The sequence below is a fragment of the Polyodon spathula genome, chromosome 17, assembly GCF_017654505.1.
Source record: "Polyodon spathula isolate WHYD16114869_AA chromosome 17, ASM1765450v1, whole genome shotgun sequence".
Lineage (NCBI taxonomy): Eukaryota > Metazoa > Chordata > Actinopteri > Acipenseriformes > Polyodontidae > Polyodon > Polyodon spathula.
In genome coordinates, this window is record NC_054550.1 from 37449717 (window position 1) to 37466663 (window position 16947).

General features: G+C 49.9%; 1 pseudogene; it reads left to right on the forward strand.

Moving 5' to 3' along the window:
* The window catches only part of LOC121329710, a 32272-nt pseudogene extending 17568 nt beyond the window's left edge, over nt 1-14704 (forward strand).
* The last annotated feature ends 2243 nt before the right edge of the window (nt 14705-16947 follow it).

A 16947-nucleotide genomic window follows, 5' to 3' on the forward strand; every position in this document is an offset into this window, starting at 1 on the left:
TTGAAAAGCTGTCTTGCTGCTCAAATTGCATTCCTACTGTTTATCTCCATGAACAGAGCTGAGGTTTTTACTGATAAAAAATAGAAATGCTTTTCTCTGCTTTTCTCGGCTCTGCTTTGTGCTGTCAGTCTCTCTGTGTGCAGCGGCTCTGCTTTGTGCTCTCAGTCTCTGTGTGCATCGGCTCTGCTTTGTGCTCTCAGTCTCTCTGTGTGCAGCGGCTCTGCTTTGTGCTCTCAGTCTCTCTGTGTGCAGCGGCTCTGCTTTGTGCTCTCAGTCTCTCTGTGTGCAGCGGCTCTGCTTTGTGCTCTCTCTCTCTGTGTGCAGCGGCTCTGCTTTGTGCTCTCAGTCTCTCTGTGTGCAGCGGCTCTGCTTTGTGCTCTCAGTCTCTGTGTGCAGCGGCTCTGCTTTGTGCTCTCAGTCTCTCTGTGTGCAGCGGCTCTGCTTTGTGCTCTCAGTCTCTCTGTGTGCAGCGGCTCTGCTTTGTGCTCTCAGTCTCTCTGTGTGCAGCGGCTCTGCTTTGTGCTCTCAGTCTCTCTGTGTGCAGCGGCTCTGCTTTGTGCTCTCAGTCTCTCTGTGGGCAGCGGCTCTGCTTTGTGCTCTCAGTCTCTCTGTGGGCAGCGGCTCTGCTTTGTGCTGTCAGTCTCTCTGTGTGCAGCGGCTCTGCTTTGTGCTCTCAGTTTCTCTGTGTGAGTGAATGAGCAGATATTGAGTAGAGTTCAGATGAAAGTAAACACAAATAAACTGCAAGTAATGAAACGCTGAAAAGCTGAAGCCATGTTTCTAGGTAGTCTCAACAAAGACTTATTGTTATTGTCTGCAATTGTGTGTTCGGACCCGGACAGTACAGAAGACATACTCTACAGATACTTGATGCAGCACGCTGCAAAAAACAACTAGAGCACCAGTGTCATCTGTGTGAAGCTTTTTATAGCCCTGTTTTGTGCCCTCTATGCTTCTGCGTTGTTTTTTTTTAAAAACTGAACAGCAATAAAAAGAATAATGTACAAAATCAATGCTGAAACAAGGGTCAGTTTGCTTGTGAAGTGCGTTCCCGTTTGAACCTCTCCACTCTTGAGTTCCATTAGACCTGGCTGGCTGCTCCCTGTAAAAGGGAGGCGTTTTAGAAGTGCAGTAACACTGGGGTGTTCAGCTGTGGTTCAGGGCTTGGCTGCCACGAGTAGAACAACACCCCTTGGCGTGTCTTAATCCTGGCTCTTTCAGTGAACTTTTGGGCTCTATGTACTGTTTCATTCTTAAAAAAAAATTCTGATAAAAGCTTGTAAGTCCAATAAAATATATATAGTTCTCCTGCATATACTTCTAGTTACACAACTGGGTGTTTTGAACTTCTAAATTAAAACCACAAAAATAAAAAAAAATGCTAAATGCAGAGCGAGCCTGCACTGCAGGATTGCCCGGGTCTGGATTCCTCCTTCTTGTGAAACTGGTTTTGCTGAGCTTGTGTTTGGGCTTGCAGGCTGGGCTGTCCTTGTGGTTTGAAGTGCCAGTAACCCAATGAATAGTCACCAGGATACTGCAGTGTGTGTGTGTGCTTGGTTCAGTGATCACGCCCTCTCTGTTATATATAATGTGTGCTTGGTTCAGTGATCACGCCCTCTCTTTGCATGTTTGCTCGGCCCCCTGCAGGCTATGACTTCGCCCAGGTGCTGCAGTGGTTCGGGGAGCGGGTGGATCGCATCATCCTGCTCTTCGATGCGCACAAGCTGGACATCTCGGACGAGTTCTCGGAGGCCATCCGCTCATTCCGCGGCCAGGACGACAAGATCCTCGTGGTGCTCAACAAGGCCGACCAGGTGGACACGCAGCAGCTGATGCGGGTGTACGGCGCCCTCATGTGGTCGCTGGGCAAGGTGTTGAACACCCCCGAGGTGGCGCGCGTGTACCTGGGCTCCTTCTGGTCCAAACCCCTGCAGAACACGGAGAACCGCAAGCTCTTCGAGGCTGAGGCCCAGGACCTGTTCAAAGACATCCAGAGCCTCCCACGCAACGCAGCCCTGCGCAAACTCAACGACCTCATCAAGAGAGCACGGCTCGCCAAGGTACGAGGGGAGGGGAGGGGAGATGGGAAAGATGTTTGAAAGGTCTAAAGTTCCACATTACGGGTCGCATGTAGCTATTGTTCGGGGGAGATGAGATGTTCTTCTTATCAAATTGTAATGTTCCACTGTACCAGTTGCATGTGCCCTTGTGTATGCACAGTAACTGAGTAAGATTTTGAAAGCAAGTTTCTTTGGCTGGTGTACACATGAGTATACCTGCGCTGTTTAATTCTGAATGTGAACAGAATGGAACAAAATAAAATAAACAATTGACAACGTTGCTCAGAGAAGCTAAACAAATATTGGAAGCAGACCAGGGAAGCACGACAGTGCTGGTTTATTTTTAACAGTGCTGCCACCTTTATTGGTAGTTTGTGGTGTTCATAAGCAAGCACAAACACTCTCAGCTGTGAGCCAGGCCCGGCTTATCTCTTCCGGAGTGAGTTTCCATCAGTCAGGCCAGAGGGAAAGGAAATTAATGTGCTCTTCCTTCCTTCCTGCCGAACACTCCCAGTGCCCGGCTGCTGGCTGGCGTCACTGCAGGTCCTGCCAGTTACTGGACTGGCTCAGCGTTCCAGGGAGGAGCTTCCTGTTTGTCGTCTTGTTTTGCGCCCCGTCTTCATTGTAACCTGAAGCTGGACTCCTCGAAAGCTCTTGTTGTTTGACTGTCATGTTTACTTGTGCCGTTGCCAGTCGCTGCTCCACTCTTGTAGCAGACACTGCATCTTAAACAAGGGATATCCTGAAGAAGAATGGATGTGGGAATCTGTGTCCATGCCATTCACTTACCTTTGTGGTGTTATTGTTGTTATTATGAATGCTTTCTGCTTCCCACTGTTTTTATAAACCGTTCAGGGATTTGAAGGTCGTCTCAAGCCCTGGCAGCTGTTGATATTAAAAGAAAAACATTATGGATCATGATGAGACATGTATTTTTTTTTTTTTTTTAATGTTTTTGTTATCTTTCCTGGGCTCGGCTGGTTCCTCGCTGTTTCAGATCAGAATCTGTGTTGAAAGGAAAAGGACCCGAATGAATGAGGGAATAGGAAAGCGTGAGAGAAGTCCTTCCTTCCTCTGTCCCACACTCTGTTTCCTTGTCTCTGCTATCCTCAGTGCTTGGGAGCTGTGGGAGTGAGTTGGCTGCAGGGTCCCTCACAGCCCCCAGGGTTTCTTTTTCAGATCCGAAAGTTTCCGAAACCATGGTGCGAAAAGTCCTCCTGCAAGAGCGATAATTTGTACAGTGTGCTTCATACGTTTGTAAAGGTTGTTCTGTGCCGCTGTCATCAGATACACGCTGCTCCAGAGGTGGAAATATTTCACAGCAGTTTGATCCATTCCTGGTTTTGCTGAGTTTAATAAGACACACCTGAGCTTGTTACCTGTACACTGTGGCACCCCAAGCTCATAGTAAAACCTGCAATGGCCGAAACTGCTACGCAATGCGAGTGTCATTTCTGTCCTGGCGTCGATTTTAAACCTGTCTGTAAACACACTGTTCCCGTGTGGCAGGTCCACGCTTACATCATCAGCCACTTGAAGAAGGAGATGCCGGCCATGTTCGGGAAGGACTCCAAGAAGAAGGAGCTGATCAGCAAACTGCCTGAGATCTACACCACCCTGCAGAGAGAGCATCACATCTCGCCGGGAGACTTCCCGCCCGTCGTCAGGATGCAGGTAAAACACACAGACACTGCACACAGATACAGGCACTGCGCACAGACACTGCACACAGATACAGGCACTGCGCACAGACACTGCACACAGATACAGGCACTGCGCACAGACACTGCACACAGATACAGGCACTGCGCACAAACACTGCACACAGATACAGGCACTGCGCACAGACACTGCACACAGATACAGGCACTGCGCACAGACACTGCACACAGATACAGGCACTGCGCACAGACACTGCACACAGATACAGGCACTGCGCACAGACACTGCACACAGATACAGGCACTGCGCACAGACACTGCACACCAAATACCATCCCCTCCTCCCTACACACTGAACTACACACCAAATACCATCCCCTCCTCCCTACACACTGAACTACACACCAAATACCATCCCCTCCTCCCTACACACTGAACTACACACCAAATACCATCCCCTCCTCCCTACACACTGAACTACACACCAAATACCATCCCCTCCTCCCTACTCACTGAACTACACACCAAATACCACCCCCTCCTCCCTACACACTGAACACACCAAATACCACCCCCTCCTCCCTACTCACTGAACTACACACCAAATACCATCCCCTCCTCCCTACACACTGAACTACACACCAAACACCATCCCCTCCTCCCTACACACTGAACTACACACCAAATACCATCCCCTCCTCCCTACACACTGAACACACCAAATAAGTATACCATCCAAATAGCCATCCTTACCCTCCTCTACACTCCCTACTACACACGGTTATGAACACCAACTGATCTCCCTATGTGTACTGAACTGTGGGTTGCCAAATAAAGGAGGAGATGTGTGACCTTTGATGGTGTGGTCCCTTACCTGACTACCAGGAACAACAGAACACTAGGGAACCAAATCCCCCCCCCTCCTCCCTACACAATGCAAATACCATCCCCTCCTCCCTACACACTGAACTACACACCAAATACCATCCCCTCCTCCCTACACACTGAACACACCAAATACCACCCCCTCCTCCCTACACACTGAACACACCAAATACCACCCCCTCCTCCCCACACACTGAACACACCAAATACCATCCCCTCCTCCCTACACACTGAACTACACACCAAATACCATCCCCTCCTCCCTACACACTGAACACACCAAATACCATCCCCTCCTCCCTACACACTGAACTACACACCAAATACCATCCCCTCCTCCCTACACACTGAACTACACACCAAATACCATCCCCTCCTCCCTACACACTGAACTACACACCAAATACCATTTCCTCCTCCCTACACACTGAACTACACACCAAATACCACCCCCTCCTCCCTACACACTGAAACACACCAAATACCACCCCCTCCTCCCTACACACTGAACTACACACCAAATACCATCCCCTCCTCCCTACACACTGAACACACCAAATACCACCCCCTCCTCCCTACACACTGAACTACACACCAAATACCATCCCCTCCTCCCTACACACTGAACACACCAAATACCACCCCCTCCTCCCTACACACTGAACACACCAAATACCATCCCCTCCTCCCTACACACTGAACTACACACCAAACACCATCCCCTCCTCCCTACACACTGAACACACCAAATACCACCCCCAACCCACCAGAAGCCCCTCCTCCCTACACACTGAACACACCAAATACCACCCCCTCCTCCCTACACACTGAACACACCAAATACCATCCCCTCCTCCCTACACACTGAACTACACACCAAATACCATCCCCTCCTCCCTACACACTGAACACACCAAATACCATCCCCTCCTCCCTACACACTGAACTACACACCAAATACCATCCCCTCCTCCCTACACACTGAACTACACACCAAATACCATCCCCTCCTCCCTACACACTGAACTACACACCAAATACCATCCCCTCCTCCCTACACACTGAACTACACACCAAATACCATCCCCTCCTCCCTACACACTGAACTACACACCAAATACCATCCCCTCCTCCCTACACACTGAACACAACCAAAACTACACACCAAATACCATCCCCTCCTCCCTACACACTGAACTACACACCAAATAGCATCCCCTCCTCCCTACACACTGAACACACCAAATACCATCCCCTCCTCCCTACACACTGAACTACACACCAAATACCATCCCCTCCTCCCTACACACTGAACACACCAAATACCATCCCCTCCTCCCTACACACTGAACACACCAAATACCATCCCCCCCTCCCTACACACTGAACTACACACCAAACACCAATGGGAGAGGGATGCAGTGACTTTTATGTGTGGTTTGTGGTAGGGGTGGCAGGGATGTGTTACTTGTTTGGTTTATGTAGGGGAGGAGGGATGTGTGACTTTGTGTGGTTTTTTTATGGTAGGGGAGTAGGGATGTGTGCTTTGTGTGTTTTGTATGGTATGGGAGGAGGTATTTGTGACTTGATGATGCCTCACCTCACCCTGACACAAACCAATACCATTCACTTTTGCTGGGTGGTTTATGGATACTCACGGAGGGATGTGTGAGCGCGGTCCCGCATTATCCTATGGGGAGGAGGGATGGGTGTCTGAACTACACACCAAATACCATCCCCTCCTCCCTACACACTGAACACACCAAATACCATCCCCTCCTCCCTACACACTGAACACACCAAATACCATCCCCTCCTCCCTACACACTGAACTACACACCAAATACCATCCCCTCCTCCCTACACACTGAACACACCAAATTTCCTCCTCCCTACACACTGAACTACACACCATACCCCTCCTCCCTACACACTGAACTACACACCAAATACCATTTCCTCCTCCCTACACACTGAACTACACACCAAATACCATTTCCTCCTCCCTACACCTGAACTACACACCAAATACCACACTGAACTACACAGCAAATACCATCCCCTCCTCCCTACTCACTGAACTACACACCAAATACCATCCCCTCCTCCCTACACACTGAACACACCAAATACCATCCCCTCCTCCCTACTCACTGAACTACACACCAAACACCATCCCCTCCTCCCTACACACTGAACACACCAAATACCATCCCCTCCTCCCTACACACTGAACACACCAAATACCATCCCCTCCTCCCTACACACTGAACTACACACCAAATACCATCCCCTCCTCCCTACACACTGAACTACACACCAAATACCATCCCCTCCTCCCTACACACTGAACTACACACCAAATACCATTCCCCTCCTCCCTACACACTGAACTACACACCAAATACCATTTCCTCCTCCCTACACACTGAACTACACAGCAAATACCATCCCCTCCTCCCTACACACTGAACTACACACCAAATAGCATCCCCTCCTCCCTACACACTGAACTATACACCAAATACCATCCCCTCCTCCCTACACACTGAACTACACACCAAATACCATCCCCTCCTCCCTACACACTGAACTACACCAAATACCATCCCCTTCCTACACACTGGACACAGAGACACCCAAAACAAAACAAGTGAGGGGGACACACCAAGTACCATCCCACTCCTCCCTACACACGGGAAACACCACCCCTCCTCCCTACACACTGAACACACCAAATACCATCCCCTCCTCCCTACACACTGAACTACACACCAAATACCATCCCCTCCTCCCTACACACTGAACTACACACCAAATACCATCCCCTCCTCCCTACACACTGAACTACACACCAAATACCATCCCCTCCTCCCTACACACTGAACACACCAAATACCATCCCCTCCTCCCTACACACTGAACACACACCAAATACCATCCCCTCCTCCCTACACACTGAACTACACACCAAATACCATCCCCTCCTCCCTACACACTGAACACACCAAACAAAACCACCTCCCCCTATGGGTACCACTGACACAAGACACCAAATGTGGAGCCCGTCCTCCTACTCAACTGACCCAGGGACAAACACACCAAATACCATTTCCTCCTCCCTACACACTGAACTACACACCAAATACCATCCCCTCCTCCCTACACACTGAACTACACACCAAATACCATCCCCTCCTCCCTACACACTGAACTACACACCAAATACCATCCCCTCCTCCCTACACACTGAACTACACACCAAACACCACCCCCTCCTCCCTACACACTGAACACACCAAATACCATCCTCCTCCCTACAACACTGACTACACACCAAATCACAATACCCTGTGCTCCCTACACCACTGACCACATCAAATACCCACCCCCAACCCTCCTCCCTACACACTGAAACGTAAAAAAGTGGGGGCTACACACCAAATACCACCCCCTCCTCCCTACACACTGAACACACCAAATACCACCCCCTCCTCCCTACACACTGAACTACACACCAAATACCATCCCCTCCTCCCTACACACTGAACTACACACCAAATAGCATCCCCTCCTCCCTACACACTGAATACACCAAATACCATCCCCTCCTCCCTACACACTGAACTACACACCAAATACCATCCCCTCCTCCCTACACACTGAACACACCAAATACCATCCCCTCCTCCCTACACACTGAACACACCAAATACCACCCCCTCCTCCCTACTCACTGAACTACACACCAAATACCACCCCCCCCCCCCCACACACTGTCCGGGAACCGTCACCACTGTACCTGGTTCCCACTGGAGAATACAACTCGGTAGCCGGGACTACCCACGAACACACCAATGTGACCCTCCTCCCTGTGTGGTCACTCCCGTGTAGGGCTGGACTGCACAAATCACCATCACTTTGTGGTTTAAACAGCACATGGCCTAGGGGAGGAGGTAATGTGTGACTTGTGTGGTTTCATGTAGGGGAGCACGACTCCTGCCTGACACACTGAATGTGTGGTTTCATCCGGTAGGGGAGCGAGACAACCCAACACCCACCCCCGAGCCTCCCTGTGAACTTAACGACATGTCCTGGTTTGGATGTGGGCACCCAAACAGGCCATGAAAAAAAAACAGGAGGGACTGGGGCGCGCGTTTGCACCAAACTCACACCAATACCATGTGTACCCGTCATTATGGTAGCGGAGGTGGGAGCGACGACACAGCCTATACCCTCCCCTCGGAACGAAGGTCCTTAACAGATGACAGGGAGACGGAGATAAGGGAGGTGGGGAGCGAAACAGATAGACTTACACCAAATACCATCCCCTCCTCCCTACACACTGAACTACACACCAAATACCATCCCCTCCTCCCTACACACTGAACTACACACCAAATACCATCCCCTCCTCCCTACACACTGAACACACCAAATACCATCCCCTCCTCCCTACACACTGAACTACACACCAAATACCATCCCCTCCTCCCTACACACTGAATACACACCAAATACCATTTCCTCCTCCCTACACACTGAACACACCAAATACCATCCCCTCCTCCCTACACACTGAACTACACACCAAATACCATCCCCTCCTCCCTACACACTGAATACACCAAATACCATCCCCTCCTCCCTACACACTGAACTACACACCAAACACCATCCCCTCCTCCCTACACACTGAACTACACACCAAATACCATCCCCTCCTCCCTACACACTGAACTACACAGCAAATACCATCCCCTCCTCCCTACTCACTGAACTACACACCAAATAGCATCCCCTCCTCCCTACACACTGAACACACCAAATACCATCCCCTCCTCCCTACACACTGAACAACACACCAAATACCATTTCCTCCTCCCTACACACTGAACTACACACCAAATACCATTTCCTCCTCCCTACACACTGAACTACACACCAAATACCATTTCCTCCTCCCTACACACTGAACTACACCAAATACCATCCCCTCCTCCCTACACACTGAACTACACACCAAATAGCATCCCCTCCTCCCTACACACTGAATACACCAAATACCATCCCCTCCTCCCTACCCACTGAACTACACACCAAATACCATCCCCTCCTCCCTACACACTGAAACACACCAAATACCATCCCCTCCTCCCTACACACTGAACACACCAAATACCATCCCCTCCTCCCTACACACTGAACACACCAAATACCATCCCCTCCTCCCTACTCACTGAACACACCAAATACCATCCCCTCCTCCCTACACACTGAACTACACACCAAATACCATCCCCTCCTCCCTACACACTGAACTACACACCAAATACCATCCCCTCCTCCCTACACACTGAACAACACACCAAACACCATCCCCTCCTCCCTACACACTGAACACACCAAATACCATCCCCTCCTCCCTACACACTGAACTACACACCAAACACCATCCCCTCCTCCCTACACACTGAACACACCAAATACCATCCCCTCCTCCCTACACACTGAACACACCAAAAACCACCTCCTCCTCCCTACACACTGAACACACCAGCATCCCCTCCTCCCTACACACTGAATACACACCAAATACCACCAAATACCATCCCCTCCTCCCTACACACTGAACTACACACCAAATACCATACACCAAATACCACCCCCTCCTCCCTACACACTGAACTACACACCAAATACCATCCCCTCCTCCCTACACACTGAACACACCAAATACCATCCCCTCCTCCCTACACCTCCCTACACACTGAACTACACACCAAATACCATCCCCTCCTCCCTACACACTGAACTACACACCAAATACCATCCCCTCCTCCCTACACACTGAACTACACACCAAATACCATCCCCTCCTCCCTACACACTGAACTACACACCAAATACCATCCCCTCCTCCCTACACACTGAACTACACACCAAATACCATCCCCTCCTCCCTACACACTGAACTACACACCAAATACCATTTCCTCCTCCTCCCTACACACTGAACTACACACCAAATACCATCCCCTCCTCCCTACACACTGAACTACACACCAAATACCATCCCCTCCTCCCTACACACTGAACACACCAAATACCACACCAAATACCATCCCCTCCTCCCTACACACTGAACTACACCAAATACCATCCCCTCCTCCCTACACACTGAACACACCAAATACCATCCCCTCCTCCCTACAACACACCAAATACCATCCCCTCCTCCCTACACACTGAACTACACACCAAATACCATCCCCTCCTCCCTACACACTGAACTACACACCAAACACCATCCCCTCCTCCCTACACACTGAACTACACACCAAATACCATCCCCTCCTCCCTACACACTGAACTACACACCAAATACCATCCCCTCCTCCCTACACACTGAACTACACACCAAATACCATCCCCTCCTCCCTACACACTGAACTACACACCAAATACCATCCCCTCCTCCCTACACACTGAACTACACACCAAATACCATCCCCTCCTCCCTACTCACTGAACACACCAAATACCATCCCCTCCTCCCTACACACTGAACACACCAAATACCATCCCCTCCTCCCTACACACTGAACACACCAAATACCATCCCCTCCTCCCTACACACTGAACTACACACCAAATACCATCCCCTCCTCCCTACACACTGAACTACACACCAAATACCATCCCCTCCTCCCTACACACTGAACTACACAGCAAATACCATCCCCTCCTCCCTACTCACTGAACTACACACCAAATACCATCCCCTCCTCCCTACACACTGAATACACCAAATACCATCCCCTCCTCCCTACACATCCCCTCCTCCCTACACACTGAACTACACACCAAATACCATCCCCTCCTCCCTACACACTGAACACACCAAATACCATCCCCTCCTCCCTACACACTGAACACACCAAATACCATCCCCTCCTCCCTACACACTGAACACACCAAATACCACCCCCTCCTCCCTACACACTGAACACACCAAATACCACCCCCTCCTCCCTACACACTGAACACACCAAATACCATCCCCTCCTCCCTACACACTGAACACACCAAATACCATCCCCTCCTCCCTACACACTGAACTACACACCAAATACCATCCCCTCCTCCCTACACACTGAACACACCAAATACCATCCCCTCCTCCCTACACACTGAACTACACACCAAATACCATCCCCTCCTCCCTACACACTGAAACACACCAAATACCATCCCCTCCTCCCTACACACTGAACTACACACCAAATACCATCCCCTCCTCCCTACACACTGAACTACACACCAAATACCATCCCCTCCTCCCTACACACTGAACTACACACCAAATACCATCCCCTCCTCCCTACACACTGAACACACCAAATACCATCCCCTCCTCCCTACACACTGAACACACCAAATACCACCCCCCCCTCCCTACACACTGAACACACCAAATACCATCCCCTCCTCCCTACACACTGAACTACACACCAAATACCACCCCCTCCTCCCTACACACTGAACTACACACCAAATACCATCCCCTCCTCCCTACACACTGAACTACACACCAAATACCATCCCCTCCTCCCTACACACTGAACACACCAAATACCATCCCCTCCTCCCTACACACTGAACTACACACCAAATACCATTTCCTCCTCCCTACACACTGAACTACACACCAAATACCATCCCCTCCTCCCTACACACTGAACTACACACCAAATACCATCCCCTCCTCCCTACACACTGAACTACACACCAAATACCATCCCCTCCTCCCTACACACTGAACTACACACCAAATACCATCCCCTCCTCCCTACACACTGAACACACCAAATACCATCCCCTCCTCCCTACACACTGAACACACCAAATACCATCCCCTCCTCCCTACACACTGAACTACACACCAAATACCATTTCCTCCTCCCTACACACTGAACTACACACCAAATACCATCCCCTCCTCCCTACTCACTGAACTACACACCAAATAGCATCCCCTCCTCCCTACACACTGAACTACACACCAAATACCATCCCCTCCTCCCTACACACTGAACTACACACCAAATACCATCCCCTCCTCCCTACACACTGAACTACACACCAAATACCACACCCCTCCTCCCTACACACTGAACACACCAAACACCATCCCCTCCTCCCTACACACTGAACTACACACCAAATACCATCCCCTCCTCCCTACACACTGAACACACCAAATACCATCCCCTCCTCCCTACACACTGAACTACACACCAAACACCATCCCCTCCTCCCTACACACTGAACACACCAAATACCATCCCCTCCTCCCTACACACTGAACACACCAAATACCATCCCCTCCTCCCTACACACTGAACACACCAAATACCATCCCCTCCTCCCTACACACTGAACTACACACCAAATACCATCCCCTCCTCCCTACACACTGAACTACACACCAAATACCATTTCCTCCTCCCTACACACTGAACTACACACCAAATACCATCCCCTCCTCCCTACACACTGAACTACACACCAAATACCATCCCCTCCTCCCTACACACTGAACTACACACCAAATACCATCCCCTCCTCCCTACACACTGAACTACACACCAAATACCATCCCCTCCTCCCTACACACTGAACACACCAAATACCACCCCCTCCTCCCTACACACTGAACTACACACCAAATACCATCCCCTCCTCCCTACACACTGAACACACCAAATACCATCCCCTCCTCCCTACACACTGAACTACACACCAAATACCATTTCCTCCTCCCTACACACTGAACTACACACCAAATACCATTTCCTCCTCCCTACACACTGAACTACACACCAAATACCATTTCCTCCTCCCTACACACTGAACTACACACCAAATACCATCCCCTCCTCCCTACACACTGAACTACACACCAAATACCATCCCCTCCTCCCTACACACTGAACACACCAAATACCATCCCCTCCTCCCTACACACTGAACACACCAAATACCATCCCCTCCTCCCTACACACTGAACTACACACCAAATACCATCCCCTCCTCCCTACACACTGAACACACCAAATACCACATCCCTCCAGGACCTGCACATGTGTGACTTATGTGTGGTTTATGGTAGGCGGGAGGGATGTGTGCTTCATGTGTGGGGAAACTGTAATCATTGTCTTAATGACATTGACACAAAGAATCAAAATCACAAATCAAACAGTCACCTATAAGACTTATTACGTCTCTACCTTTACTCTGAGGACAAGTAGTGATGACACGAGGACGGTGTCATCAAACTAGGTAAGGACCAGTAGTTTGATCCATTCCTGGTTTTACTAGGAGTTTGACACACCTGTACACTGTGGCTAATCAAGCTGGTAGTAAAGCCTGGAATGGGTGGCACTGCTGTGCAGTTTGAGCGTTGTTTCCACCCCTGTGATGATTTTGTCTCGCAGGAGCAGCTGCAGCACTACGACTTCAGCAAGTTCCCGCCCATGAAGCCGAAGCTCATCGAGTCCGTGGACAAGATGCTGGCGACCAGGATCGCGGAGCTAATGACGCTGATCCGCGAGGAGGAGAGCACCGTGCCCGAGAGGATGGTGAGCGGAGGAGCCTTCCAGGGCTCTCAGGAGGGGCCCTTCGGGCACGGCTACGGGGAGGGGGTCGGTGAGGGGGCCGACACAGAGGACTGGATCGTGGCGCGGGACAAGCCCAAGTACGACGAGGTCTTCTACAGCCTCTCCCCCATCAACGGGCGCATCTCTGGAGCCAACGCCAAGAAAGAGCTACTGTCCTCCAAGCTGCCCAACTCCGTGCTGGGCAAGATCTGGAAGCTGTCTGACTGCGACAGGGATGGCATGCTGGACGACGAGGAGTTCGCCCTGGCGCAGCACCTCATCAAGATCAAGCTGGAAGGCTTCGAGCTGCCCAATGAGCTGCCTGCCCACCTGCTGCCCCCCGCCCACAGGAAGCACCACAGCGATGGCCTGCATGGAGAGTAGGAGAGTAGGGCACCAGGGGCCGGGGTTTTAAAAGCAACACATTCACTGTTGTGTGTGTGTGTGTGTGTGTGTGTGTATTCTCTCTTTCCCTCTATATAATAATTATGATATAATATATCTATAATATATATAGTATATCTATATCTAATATACTCCTTTTTTTTTTTTTTTTTTAAATATAACTTGATTTTAAAACGCCCATTCCAGCTCTTAGAGGTATGCTAAAGAATAAATAAAAAAAAAAACATGGCAAGCCATGGTAACCTATGGTCAATGTGTGTTCTACCCATGGTAACCTATGGTCAATGTGTGTTCTACCCATGGTAACCTATGGTCAGTGCGTATTTACCCATGGTAACCTATGGTCAGTGCGTATTTACCCATGGTCAGTGCGTATTTACCCATGGTAACCTATGGTCAGTGCGTATTTACCCATGGTAACCTATGGTCAGTGCGTATTCTACCCATGGTAACTGATGGTCAGTGCGTATTCTACCCATGGTAACCGATGGTCAGTGCGTATTCTACCCATGGTAACCGATGGTCAGTGCGTATTCTACCCATGGTAACCGATGGTCAGTGCGTATTCTACCCATGGTAACCGATGGTCAGTGCGTATTCTACCCATGGTCAGTGCGTATTCTACCCATGGTAACCGATGGTCAGTGCGTATTCTACCCATGGTAACCGATGGTCAGTGCGTATTTCATGCTATCCATGGTCAGTGCGTATTCTACCCATGGTAACCTATGGTCAGTGCGTATTCTACCCATGGTAACCGATGGTCAGTGCGTATTCTACCCATGGTAACCTATGGTCAGTGCGTATTCTACCCATGGTAACCGATGGTCAGTGCGTATTCTACCCATGGTCAGTGCGTATTCTACCCATGGTAACCGATGGTCAGTGCGTATGGTCCGATGGTCAGTGCGTAACCCATGGTCAGTGCGTATTCTACCCATGGTAACCGATGGTCAGTGCGTATTCTACCCATGGTAACCGATGGTCAGTGCGTATTCTACCCATGGTAACCATGGTAATGGTCAGTGCGTATTCTACCCATGGTAACCCATGGTCAGTGCGTATTCTACCCATGGTAACCGATGGTCAGTGCGTATTCTACCCATGGTAACCGATGGTCAGTGCGTATTCTACCCATGGTAACCGATGGTCAGTGCGTATTCTACCCATGGTAACCGATGGTCAGTGCGTATTCTACCCATGGTAACCTATGGTCAGTGCGTATTCTACCCATGGTAACCTATGGTCAGTGCGTATTTACCCATGGTAACCTATGGTCAGTGCGTATTTACCCATGGTAACCTATGGTCAGTGCGTATTTACCCATGGTAACCTATGGTCAGTGCGTATTTACCCATGGTAACCTATGGTCAGTGCGTATTTACCCATGGTAACCTATGGTCAGTGCGTATTCTACCCATGGTAACCTATGGTCAGTGCGTATTCTACCCATGGTAACCTATGGTCAGTGCGTATTCTATTCTACCCATGGTAACCCATGGTCAGTGCGTATTCTACCCATGGTAACCGATGGTCAGTGCGTATTCTACCCATGGTAACCGATGGTCAGTGCGTATTCTACCCATGGTAACCGATGGTCAGTGCGTATTCTACCCATGGTAACCGATGGTCAGTGCGTATTCTATCCCATGGTAACCGATGGTCAGTGCGTATTCTACCCATGGTAACCGATGGTCAGTGCGTATTCTATCCCAGTGCACAGGAATTTACCATGGTTAGAAGTTTAGTTTAGACACCGTTGTCATGTATTTTGTGTAGCCTGTAATCGCGCAGGTTGTGCACATGGGGGCTCTGCTTAGGCAGCAGATAAGCTTGTGTGTTTGTGTTGAAGTGAAAATGTGCTATAGTAACCCAGGGCAGTTCAGAAGAACCTGTCTGAATCCACTCTGTTGTGAGTGTTGCTGTCACTGTGCTGCTGGTTGCACAGTCGTGCATATTCACTCCCACACCTCCTTGTTTTGCACGTTTCATCGTCATGGGGGTGCTTGTGATCAGACTACAAGCACATGGGTTTATGTGTCAAATGAAAGCAGTGGCATCGTGTTTCCACTGTGTGTGCCAGGTCTAACCCATGTGCCTGTTTGCATGGCTGCACAGTGCAGCAGCCTCACAGGCAAACCCTGCAATGGCTCAAACTGCTCCGCAGTCGGAGGTGATAACAATTTGCTGGAAGATAAGAAGAAGGAAGGAAGGAGCTGGGTTATAAATTCAAGACCCAGGTGTTTTGAGGGGAAGTTGTTGGTGTTTGTTAGT